General features: G+C 48.1%; 1 protein-coding gene across 4 annotated transcripts in view; it reads right to left on the reverse strand.

Annotated features, from left to right (window-relative positions):
* Positions 1-12,105, reverse strand: part of PDLIM1 (PDZ and LIM domain 1) — an 84,271-nt gene that overhangs the window by 19,945 nt on the left and 52,221 nt on the right. The gene's annotated exons all lie outside the window — the stretch shown is intronic.

The raw sequence follows: 12,105 nt of genomic DNA on the forward strand, positions 1-12,105 counted from the left end.
CTGTGGAGTCAGGACTTGACCCCTAATCCAGCTCCAGAATCTACAGCCCTCTTACCACTTGGGCACAAAGAGAAAGTCTGTGGCGGCTAATGGTAGCAGCGTAGCAGGGCCCTTACTGCCTCTGTGAGCCAGCACTACTAGAGGGCAGCATCCCCCCTTCACATCCCTACAAAGCCAGTCCACTGTACCAGCACATCACCCTGTTTTAACCATGCACTATGACCCTAACCTCTAACACGGCCTGCTATTTCATCCCTAGGCCTTGAGAGGGTTCCTTCAATGCACCCCACACTCATAGAATATCAGGGTTGGAAGGGACCTCAGGAGGTCATCTAGTCCAACCCCTGCTCAAAGCAGGACCAATCCCCAACTAAACCATCCCAGCCAGGGCTTTGTCAAGCCTGACCTTAAAAACCTCTAAGGAAGGAGATTCCACCACCTCCCTAGGTAACGCATTCCAGTGCTTCACCACCCTCCTAGTGAAAAAGTTTTTCCTAATAGCCAACCTAAACCTCCCCCATTGCAATTTGAGACCCTTACTCCTTGTTCTGTCATCTGCTACCACTGAGAATAGTCTAGATCCATCCTCTTTGGAACCCCCTTTCAGGTAGTTGAAAGCAGCTATCAAATCTCCCCTCATTCTTCTCTTCCTCAGACTAAACAATCCCAGTTCCCCCAGCCTCTCCTCATAAATCATGTGTTCCAGCCCCCTAATCATTTTTGTTGCCCTCTGCTGGACTCTTTCCAATTTGTCCACATTCTTCTTGTAGTGTGGGGCCCAAAACTGGACACAGTACTCCAGATGAGGCCTCACCAATATCGAATAGAGAGGAACGATTATGTCCCTTGATCTGCTGGCAATGCCCCTACTTATACATCCCAAAATGCCATTAGCTTTCTTGGCAATAAGGGCACACCGTAGATTCATATCCAGCTTCTCGTCCACTGTAACCCCTAGGTCCTTTTCTGCAGAACTGCTGCCTAGCCATTCAGTCCCTAATCTGTAGCGGTGCATGGGATTCTTCCATCCTAAGTGCAGGAGTCTGCACTTGTCTTTGTTGAACCTCATCAGATTTCTTTTGGCCCAATCCTCTAATTTGCCTAAGGCCCTCTTTATCCTATCCCTACCCTCCAGCGTATCCTACCACTCCTCCCAGTTTAGTGTCACCTGCAAACTTGCTGAGGGTGCAGTCCACGCCATCCTCCAGATCATTAATAAAGATATTGAACAAAACCGGCCCCAAGACTGACCCTTGGGGCACTCTGCTTGATACCGGCTGCCAACTAGACATGGAGCCATTAATCACTACCCACTAAGCCCAATGATCTAGCCAGCTTTCTATCCACCTTATAGTCCATTCATCCAGCCCATACTTTAACTTGCTGGCGAGAATATTGTGGGAGACCATATCAAAAGCTTTGCTAAAGTCAAGGAACAACATGTCCACTGCTTTCCCCTCATCCACAGAGCCAGTTATCTCATCATAGCAAGCAATTAGATTAGTCAGGCATGACTTGCCCTTGGTGAATCCATGCTGACTGTTCCTGATCACTTTCCTCTCCTCTAAGTGCTTCAGGATTGATTCCTTGAGGACCTGCTCCATGATTTTTCCAGAGACTGAGGTGAGGCTGACTGGCCTGTAGTTCCCTGGAGGGAGGGACAGCTCAGTGGTTTGAGCATTGGCCTGCTAAACCCAGGGTTGTGAGTTCAATCCTTGAGGGGCCCATTTAGGGATCGGGGGCAAAAATTGGGGATTGGTCCTGCTTTGAGCAGGGGGTTGGACTAGATGACCTCCTGAGGTCCCTTCTAACCCTGATATTCTATGATTCTATGATCCCCCTTCTTCCCTTTTTTAAAGATGGGTACTACATTAGCCTTTTTCCAGTCATCCAGGACCTCCCCCGATCGCCATGAGTTTTCACAGATAATGGCCAATGGCTCTGCAATCACATCCGCCAACCCCTTTAGCACTCTCGGATGCAGTGCATCAGGCTCCATGGACTTGTGCTTGACCAGCTTTTCTAAATAGTCCCAAACCACTTCTTTCTCCACAGAGGGCTGGTCACCTCCTCCCCATGCAGTGCTGCTCAGTGCAGTAGTCTGGGAGCTGACCTTGTTTGAGAAGACAGAGGCAAAAAAAGCATTGAGTATATTAGCTTTTTCCACATCCTCTGTCACTAGGTTGCCTCCCTCATTCAGTAAGGGGCCCACACTTTCCTTGACTTTCTTCTTGTTGCCAACATACCTGAAGAAACCCTTCTTGTTACTCTTAATATCACTTGCTAGCTGCAACTCCAAGTGTGATTTGGCCTTCCTGATTTCACTCCTGCAACCCCGAGCAATATTTTTATACTCTTCCCTGGTCATTTGTCCAATCTTCCACTTCTTCTAAGCTTCTTTTTTGTGTTTAAGATCAGCAAGCATTTCACTGTTAAGCCAAGCTGGTCGCCTGCCATATTTACTCTTCTTTCTACACATCGGGATGGTTTGTCCCTGTAACCACAATAAGGATTCTTTAAAATACAGCCAGCTCTCCTGGACTCCTTTCCCACTCATGTTATTCTCCCAGGGGATCCTGCCCATCAGTTCCCTGAGGTTGTCAAAGTCTGCATTTCTGAAGTCCAGGGTCCGTATTCTGCTGCTCTGCTTTCTTCCTTGTGTCAGGATCCTGAACTTGACCACCTCATGGTCACTGCCTCCCAGGTTCCCATCCACTTTTGCTTCCCCTACTAATTCTTCCCGGTTTGTGAGCAGCAAGTCAAGAAGAGCTCTGCCTCTAGTTGGTTCCTCCAGCACTTGCACCAGGAAATTGCACTGACCAGCTATTCTAGGTCCTGATCTTTCCTGAGCAGAGATCACCAATCACAACTAATGGTGCCAGACTTTATGACAATCTGCCTTGTGGAAAAAGTCATTAAGCCTAGAACAGAAAGACAATCAGTGTTTCCTACTTTTGGCAGAAGGCAGCATGGCAGAGAAAACAGAGTGGGAAAACAAAGGGAGTTTCCTCCCAGTCTACTCAGAGCTGAACAAAATCAAAGCGGCAGCTGGGAGCTCCCTCACAATCGCTGCTTGTCGCCACCAGTAGGCATGGTGCTGAGACAGCCCCCTGAAGGGGGGCTCTTGCGTCAGTATGCCCCGAAGACAGCCACAGCCACTACTGGCTGTCACCGCTTTGGGGAGATCAGGCACTTCCCATGATCTTTGCCAGAGATGTTGTGAAGGCCAAGACTATAACAGGGTTCAAAAAAGAACTAGATAAGTTCATGGAGGATAGGTCCATCAATGGCTATTAGCCAGGATGGGCAGGGATGGTGTCCCTAGTCTCTGTTTGCCAGAAGTTGGAATGGGCGACGGGGGATGGATCACTTGATGATTACCTGTTCTGTTCATTCCCTCTGGGGCACCTGCCATTGGCCATTGTCAGAAGACAGGATACTGGGCTAGGTGGAACTTTGGACTGACCCAGTAGGGCCGTTCTTATGCAGCATCACAGTGAAGCCACTCAGACAGTGCTAACTGCCCAGAGTGTGAGCCAGGCTGATCAGCTTGCTTCACTGGAGTCACACCAGGGAGGAATGTGGTCTGGTGCACATTAGTTATTAGTGAGAAACCAGAACTTTCCGTCCAATATCGGGTGATCCCAGCAAATCACAAGGTTCCCCCTTATGCCCCACACTCTTAACATGCTGGGAATGAATAGCCAATGCTATTCACGGGAGCTCCTGCATGATCCTAGGAAGAACTGGGCCTGCAACACATTCAAGTATATTAGAGTCTGACCGGGCCTTTTTGGTTTTGTAGCAGCGGTGAACAGCAGTGACCTCATCACCACAAGGAACAGGAAATTCTGAGGGGTTATGTCACACAGGGAAAATAAAGGGATCGAGGAGCAGGATTCTTCTTCCCTACAGTCAAAGCTTCCATTCTCCCCCCTTCTTCCATTCCCGCCCCGCCCCCACTCTCCTTTCCAAGTGAAGCCAAAAGCTGTACTAGGAAGGACAAGGTTCCTTGCTACCCCCCTCCTTCAGCAGCACTCAAAGAGATACTGCTGCCTCCCCGCTGTGCTCTTGGGGGGCAGGCGTGCTGCCCCACGCAAGGCAGTGCTACAGCAAGGAAGCTGCTGAAATCCCATTTCAGGTCTCACTGAAACCAAACTTCTCAGCTCAAACCCATCACTCCCAGCACACAATCACACACAGTGCTAGCTTTGCGCCTGTGCCTTTAAGAGCACAGTTCACAGAAGTATGTTTAAGCCAAAGATTTAGCAACTTCAAAAACAAAGGTACTGCAGCCAACTCTCTCATTGATCCCCAGTGCACAATCTGTCTGAGCTCCCATCTCTCTTGGGGATCCATGGAATGTGTCACGGCTATTGGGGATTAGAGTGTCTTCACATAACCTTACCCTTTTCTCATCCTTCCAAAAGCTTTTCTCATGTTTTGAAAGCAGAGTAGAAATTTGGAAGATTTTTTTGATGGGGGGAGGCAAGGGGACAAAGCAGTCTGACTAGCTTCCCACATCCTCTCTCTCGCTGACTTTCCTAAAGCATTCCATACCCATGTAGTAATGCCGCCTAAACAAAGAAAAACAGGAGGTCACCAAAAGCCAACAAAGTTCAGCCATCTCCAACTGGAGATGGTTACGTTATAGACTATTGCTTCACAGAGACTGCTAGTACACCCATGGCCTTATCAAAGGTCATATCAACAACACACCCACACTCTATACTTTGTGACTTCTAAATCTCCATGGAGACAAATATACAAAATGGAAACAATTACATCACCCCATAGGATGTGAGCAGCGCTGTCTAAGGAAACCTTGGGAAAGCTGATACGTGTGGCTGGCTGTTTCAGCCATCACCTGAATGTTGCTATTCACTCTCAGAAGTAACTAGAACATGTTTCTGCAGGTTATGTCTTATTTAAGACAAAGCAAAATTCACTGTTCCGTTGTTAAGTTTACAAAATTTTTGGTTAAAGGAGCCTTAAACCTTAAATTAACCTTAAACCTGAATCTTCCACTTAGATTTTTTGGGGGTGTTCTAATATTTCTGCCTCAAAGTAGGAAGAGAGGATCCTTTGGGAAATGGGCCAGATCACCTGGAAACTACTGCAGCTTAGAACACTCCTGAAGCTGCTCTCACAGCCCATTTTATCTGCTTATTATTATTTGAATACAGACATGCCTAAAAGCACAAACTGAGATCACAGCCCCACTGTGCTGGCACTTCACATAGTAAGAGACAGACCCTGCCCCAAAGAGCTTGCACTCTAAATTGGCAAGACAGACAAAGGATGGGGGAAAGGAAGTGTTAGTCCCCATTTTATAGATTGGGAAACTGAAGCACAAAGCGACTATGTGACTTGCCCAAGGTCATTCATAGAGTCTGTGGCAGGGCCAGGAATTTAACCCAGATCTCCCCAGTTCTGACTCGGTACCTTAATCAGCAAGTCATCCTTCCTCTCCTATTGGGATCCCTATGAAACAGGGAAATGAAGCACAGAGGGCAGGTGGTTCTGGTGGTTTCATCCTTTCCACTGGGGGGGGGAAAAAGGGTAATTCCACTGGAAACAGATGCTGAATGTGACACCCTTGAGAAGCACAAGTGAAATAACTGAGCAAATACACCAGTTATTTCCGTCCTCCAAAGTTAACAGTCACACCCAACACAGAACTACATCAGCTAGCTGACCCATCGCTACTGGAGGGTTACAGGCTTTTTTGGTAAAAGCTGGTTTTATCATCACTCTATGATGTGATACATATGCAACCACGGCTATAACTCTCTAGGACTAAACATCCCACAGTCTTAGCTATTCATTTGAATGATTGCTTCCTGTACATCCTAAGGATGGACCTCTTGGAGACAATGAGAATCTTCTTCAAGGGGTTTTGGATCAGGCCCTAAATGAACCACATATAGTTGTGTATGTAATATGGGACCAAAACTGGTCATTCTGTATAAGGCCCCCACACTCATATACACAAGAACTATGCTTCTGGCAGAGTAAAAAGCCACCCCAAAACACATGCTATCTATTCTGCAAGTGAACAAATGAAAGTTCTATAACTATTGCTAGGAATAATTTACTCATTTTTAATTATGAGTAAGTTATAATGATTAATGACACTTAGTTGCTTCTAAGATTCTGCATGTCCAACAAAAACATCTACTCACCCAACAAAAGTAAAATATAATAACTTGTACAACGATGTTGGTAAAAAGTTAAGTCATCATTTCATTAGGCCTATGCTGGTAAAATTCTTGAAAGTTTTGCAAGGCTGGTATAGACAGCATGTTCTGCTCAGGGTATGATATGGATAAAAAACCCCACTTGCAACAGGCAACAATGCAACTACGAACTGTAATTTGCTATTCTACACACAGAGCCCCAAGTTAGCTAACTTGGCACGTTTGCCATATTTCCGGGAGAAATTAGCCTTCTCAAGTTGACATTGCAGTCACAATGTCTATGCTGCAAAGTATCACTGGCAGCAGTCAGTCATTGAAAGGGGTACAGACAAAACCTTATTAAAAGCCGGTGCTATTCATGTCATTAGTCTCTTTTTCTTGGCAGACTGGCTCAAGACATTTAAAGAGGCACTGGCAAAGCTGGCAAACTCAGTGGGCTCTTCTGATTATGGTTTGGATTGCAGGACTCTTCCCTCACTGTGCCAGTTTGTCCTGCTCACATACTAAAGGAGAGAGGGTGATTTATCCAGTGCCTCAATTTGTTAAGACTGCCGCAGCCAGCTTCACTTTTAACCAGGCTCTAAGAGGAGAGTGATGACAAACCTGATGTGAAGATTAAGCCTAGAGTCATTGGAAGTAACCTTTTAATCCAGGGATGCCCATATTTTGCCAGGACGTATCCAATGGGGTCCCACAGCTGTCTGTCCTAGATCTGGTACTATTCAATATTTTCCATTCGTGACTTGGATAATGGAGTGGAGAGTACGCTTATAAAACTTGCAGATGACACCAAGCTGGGAGGGGTTGCAAGCATTTTGGAGGACAGGATTAGAATTCAAAGTGACCTTGATAAATTGGAGAACTAATTGGTCTGAAATCAACAAGATGAAATTCAATAGGGACACATGCAAAATACTTCACTTAGAGAGGAAAAATCAGGTGTACACATACAAAATGGGGAATAACTGACTAGGCAGTAGTACCACTGAAAAGGATCTGGGGGTTAGAGTAGATCAAAAATGGAATCTGAGCCAAAAATATGATGCTGTTGCAAAAAAGACAAATATTCTGGGGTGTGTTAACAGGAGTGTCTTATGTAAGAAATGGGAGGTAACTGTTCTGCTCTACTCAGCACTTGTGAGGCCTCAAGATCATGAAATCATAGAATCATAGAATACCAGGGTTGGAAAGGACCTCAGGAGGTCATCCAGTCCAACCCCCTGCTCAAAGCAGGACCAATCCCCAACTAAATCACCCCAGCCAGGGCTTTGTCAAGCCTGACCTTAAAAATATCTAAGGAAGGAGATTCCACCACCTCCCTAGGTATGGAGTATCATTTCCAATTCTGAGTACCAAACTTCAGCAAAGATGTGGACAAATTGGAGGGAGTCCAGGGGAGAGCAACAAAAATTATAAGAACAACAAGGAGTCCGGTGGCACCTTAAAGACTAACAGATTTATTTGGGCATAAGCTTTTGTGAGTAAAAAACCCACTTCTTCAGATGCATGGAGTGAAAATTACAGATGCAGGCATTATTATACTGACACATGAAGAGAAGGGAGTTGCCTCACAAGCGGAGAACCAGTGTTGACAGGGCCAATTCAATCAGGGTGGATGTAGTCCACTCCCAATAATTGATGAGGAGGTGTCAATTCCAGGAGAGAGAAGTTGCTTTTGTAGTGAGCCAGCCACTACAAAAATTATAAAAGGTTTAGAAAACCTGACCTGTGAGGAAAGGTTAAAAAAATGGTCATTTAATCTTGAGAAGAGAAGACTGAGGGGGGACCTGATAACAGTCTTCAAATGTGGTAAGGGCTGTCATAAAGAGGACAGGAATCAATTGTTCTCGAAGAAAGCAGCAAGGGAGATTTAGGTTGGAAAGTAGAAAATGCTTTCTAACTTTACTATAAGGTTAGTTAAGCTCTGTAACAAGGGAGGTTGTGGAATCCCCATCATTGGAGGTTTTTAAGAACAAGTTAGACCCACACGTCAGGGTTGGTCTGGTATACTTGGCCCTGCCTCAATGACCTCTCCTGATCCCCTCCAGCCCTCCATGTCTCGGAGAGCTGCATCAACAGGCAGTTGGGAGCTGAGGGCGGAAAAATCAAAGGGGCACACCCTTTGTTTGCTTTCACTTAGAGCTTTCTTTACAAGCCAGTAGAAACTGCTTGCCTGAGTTCTTAAGCAATAAAAACCTGCGGTTGAACCTGGATCAAAACTCTTTCATCCTGCGCATACAGGAACAAGAGAGCCGAGGGCTGCACTTCAGGACTACACAGTCCCTATTCTGTCTATTAAGGGGTTTCTATTGTGCTCATCACCAGAGTTCCTGAGAGCCCCTTGGTCTGCCCCTGCTTTAAACTGAAAAGAATCCACACCTCTCGGCATTTTTAAGTGATTTACAAAGCAGAGAGAGGCTGGTGGCAAAGCAACTATGCAGGTAAGTTCAACAGCCAGTATAAGCCCAGCAATAGTTCTCGCATAGCCTTGGATTTAGCTCTTGCTTCATTTAGGAGAGGAAGCATTAGCCAAGCACCCGGGTTATCCTTGCTTTTACAGAACTGCTGGGGGATCTTTAGTACTTTGAGAGTCATGTCTGCCCACCTCTTCCAAAGGATGGAGTTTATACAATATTCTGTAGTGCTGCAAAGCAGTATCAGAGCATGCTACGAGACTAGTCCTAGCCAAGGTGGCCAAGTCACAAGCTCCAGCTCTGAACTTCTCCAGTGTTTGGAGGTAGGAAAGCGTGAATCCAGGTGGTTTGGGCCCCAACTCTCCATAACACTCACAGGCTAGAGACCCACCAGAGAACCCACAGCCCAGACGTGGGCAAACTACACCCCGCAGGCTATTTTAAGCCGGCCCACAAGCCGCACCATGTGGCTCGGCCGCACTCAGCCATGGCGCTGGGCCTGGGCTGCTCCGCACGGTTCGGCCCAGCTTCGGCCGGGGCCGCACCACATGACTCGGCCCCGCTTTGGCCAGGGCCAAGGGCCACACCCATGCAGCTCAGCCCCACTCCAGCCAGGGCACAGGGTCAGGGGCCTCATCACATGGCTCCGGGAAGCTGCAGCATGGCCACAGTCCAGCTCCTATGCACTCCAATGGGAGCTGCAGAGGTGGTGCATGCGGATGGGGCAGCATGCAGAGCTGCCTGGCCATGCCTCTGTATAGGAGCCAGAGAAGGGACATGCCACTGCTTCCAGGAGCCGCTTGAGATAAGTGCGACTTGGAGCCTCCACCCCCTGAGCCTCTCCCCATGCCCCAACCGCTTGCCCCCATCCCCCTCCTACTCTCCAAACCCCTTGATCCCAGCCCAGAGCACCCTTCTTCACCCCAAACCTCTCATCCCCAGCCCTACCCCAGAGCCCGCACTCCCAGCCAGAACCTGCACCTCTTCCCGCACCCCTGCCCCAGCCCTGATCCCCCTCCCACCCTCCAAACCCCTCAGTCCCAGCCCAGAGCACACTCCTGCACCCCAAACTCCTCATCTCCAGCCCCACCCCAGAGCCTGCACCCCAAACCCCAATTCTGTGAGCATTCATGGCCCGCCATATAATTTCTGTTCCCCGATGTGGCCCTCAGGCCAAAAAGTTTGCCCACCCCTGCCACAACCATAATGTCCACCTCTGCCTTATCCCCTCCCAACCTAACATTTGTCCTACCAGCTTGTGTGGCTTGCAGCAGCTTTACTTGTCTCACCCACTTGAGGAGTTGACTGGGGGGAGTGCTACAGCAAGTTCTGTACATCAGCTGCTAGCCTACCATGAACACTGATCCCCACAGCTTGGCAGGGAACAGGGAAAAAGATGAGATCCAGGACAGCTCCTGGGCAAACAGCTCCTAGTTACTGCATCAAGATGGTCTTATTCTATATGAAGGTTCATTTTGTGGTACAAGTTTACCCCATAAATGTAGCAGGACAAATCAGTATTTTCCTGGTTACATAATGAACTATTCTCACATATTCTAATTTTGCTAGAAAAAAACCTCAAATATGGGAAGTTCTAGGGCCAGATTCTGATCCGTTATACCGGTGCAAATCCAGAGCAACTCCTCTGATTTCACTGCAGTTACTCCACATTTACACAAGTGTAACAATCTGAATTTGGCTCACAAAATTCTTTGGGGACTGGACACAAGGGGACATGTGAAACCGGGACCCTGCTAACAGAGCCAAACACAGCAGCAGGCAGAGGCTCAAAATAATATTGGGAAATTTTGTTTTTAAAGCTGTCAACCCCCAAGGTTTATTTGTACCTCCTGGCATGAAACAAAACAAAGGCTGCTCCTCCCCGCCACAAATGGACAGTGATGCAAAATGGACACATTATCTTTGTATAGGATGGGTTATAACACTTAGGCCCAGATCCTCCAAGACATTTAGGCTTCTAGCTTCCATGGAGTTCCATGAAAGTTAGGAGCCAAAATACCTTTGAGGATTGGGCCTTCGCGTATTAAGTCTGGCCCCACTTAGTGCACTTTGCCACGCCAATAAAGGGAGAAAGGTACTAATGGGAGTTGGATGTCTACATCCCATTGACTTCCAAAGGAACCTCACCGCCTTTCTCCCCTAAAATTGACTGAAATTGAACTGAAACAGGCCACTAGTGTGCTTCAAAACCCATGCCCACGAATGGGCTACGCACACCACAAAGGAACTGAAAGGGTGGCACTCCCCCATCTCCAAAGCTTTCCCATTAGTCAGTGTCCCTGCATTTTTAGCATAAATGAGTCATTGTGAGAATGAATCATTTGTCCCCTACCCTGCCTAGGGGCCTCTCTTATCTAGGAAAGCCAACAAGCTTAGTAATGGTTAAGATTAAAGTGTTCAGACTGTTATTTATGGCCTATATTCTGTTGCACCCACTGTGTGACAGGCACTGTCCACATATACAGACACAGTCCCTGCCCCTAACAGCTCACCATTGGCAAGTCATTTAGATAAGCTCTGGGTATGGAAATTATATGGCAGGCCATGAATGCTCACAAAATTGGGGCTTGGGGTGCGGGAGGGGGCTCCAGCTGGGGGTGCGGGCTCTGGGGTGGGGCTGGGGATAAGGGGTTGGGGGTGCAGGAGGGTGCCCTTGGCTGGGACCAAGGGGTTTGAGGGCAGGAGTGGGTCAGGGGTGCAGGCTCTGGGTGGCGCTTACCTCAAGCAGCTCCAGAAAGCAGTGGCATGTCCCCAATCCAGCTCCTACACGGAGGAGTGGCCAGACAGCTCTGCACGGTGCTACCCATGCAGCTCCCATTGGCTGCGGTTCCCAGGCAATGGGAGCTGCAGGGGCGAAGCTTGGGGCGGGGGCAGTGTGCAGGGGACACACAGGAGCCGGGGGTGGGAGGGAGGAACATGCCACTGCTTCCAGGAGCTGCATGGAGCAGGGCAAGCCCCCAACCCCACTCCCGGCTGGAGCACCAGAGCAGGGCAAGCCCCGGACCCCCGCTCCCTCATGGGAGCTCAAGGGCCGGATTAAAACATCCGGAGGGCCGGATGCGGCCCTGGGCTGTAGTTTTCCCGCCCTGACCTAGAGCAATTCTGAGGCTATAGAATGATGACTGGGACCTAACGACATTCCAGGCTACGCCACGTTCCAAAGCTAGCCTGAGGCTGCTAGCTCCTTGAGGCAGGGCCTGTCTCTCACTAGGCCTGACAAGTGCCTAGGACATCCTGGGCAGTACGGCAAAAATGAGTACAAAGAAAAAACAAGGCTCTTTCTAAACACAGCTCATCATGCACCACATCAAGCCTTGTTAGAGCTCAGCTGGGCCACAACAGAGTTCAGAATAAGGACTAGCTCAGTCTCCCTCACAGAGATCATAGAATCATAGAACATTAGTGTTGGAAGAGACCTTAGGAGGTCATCTAGTCCACCCCCTGCTCAAAGCTGGACCGATCCCAACTAA

Source organism: Chelonia mydas, chromosome 7, assembly GCF_015237465.2.
Source record: "Chelonia mydas isolate rCheMyd1 chromosome 7, rCheMyd1.pri.v2, whole genome shotgun sequence".
Taxonomy (NCBI): domain Eukaryota; kingdom Metazoa; phylum Chordata; order Testudines; family Cheloniidae; genus Chelonia; species Chelonia mydas.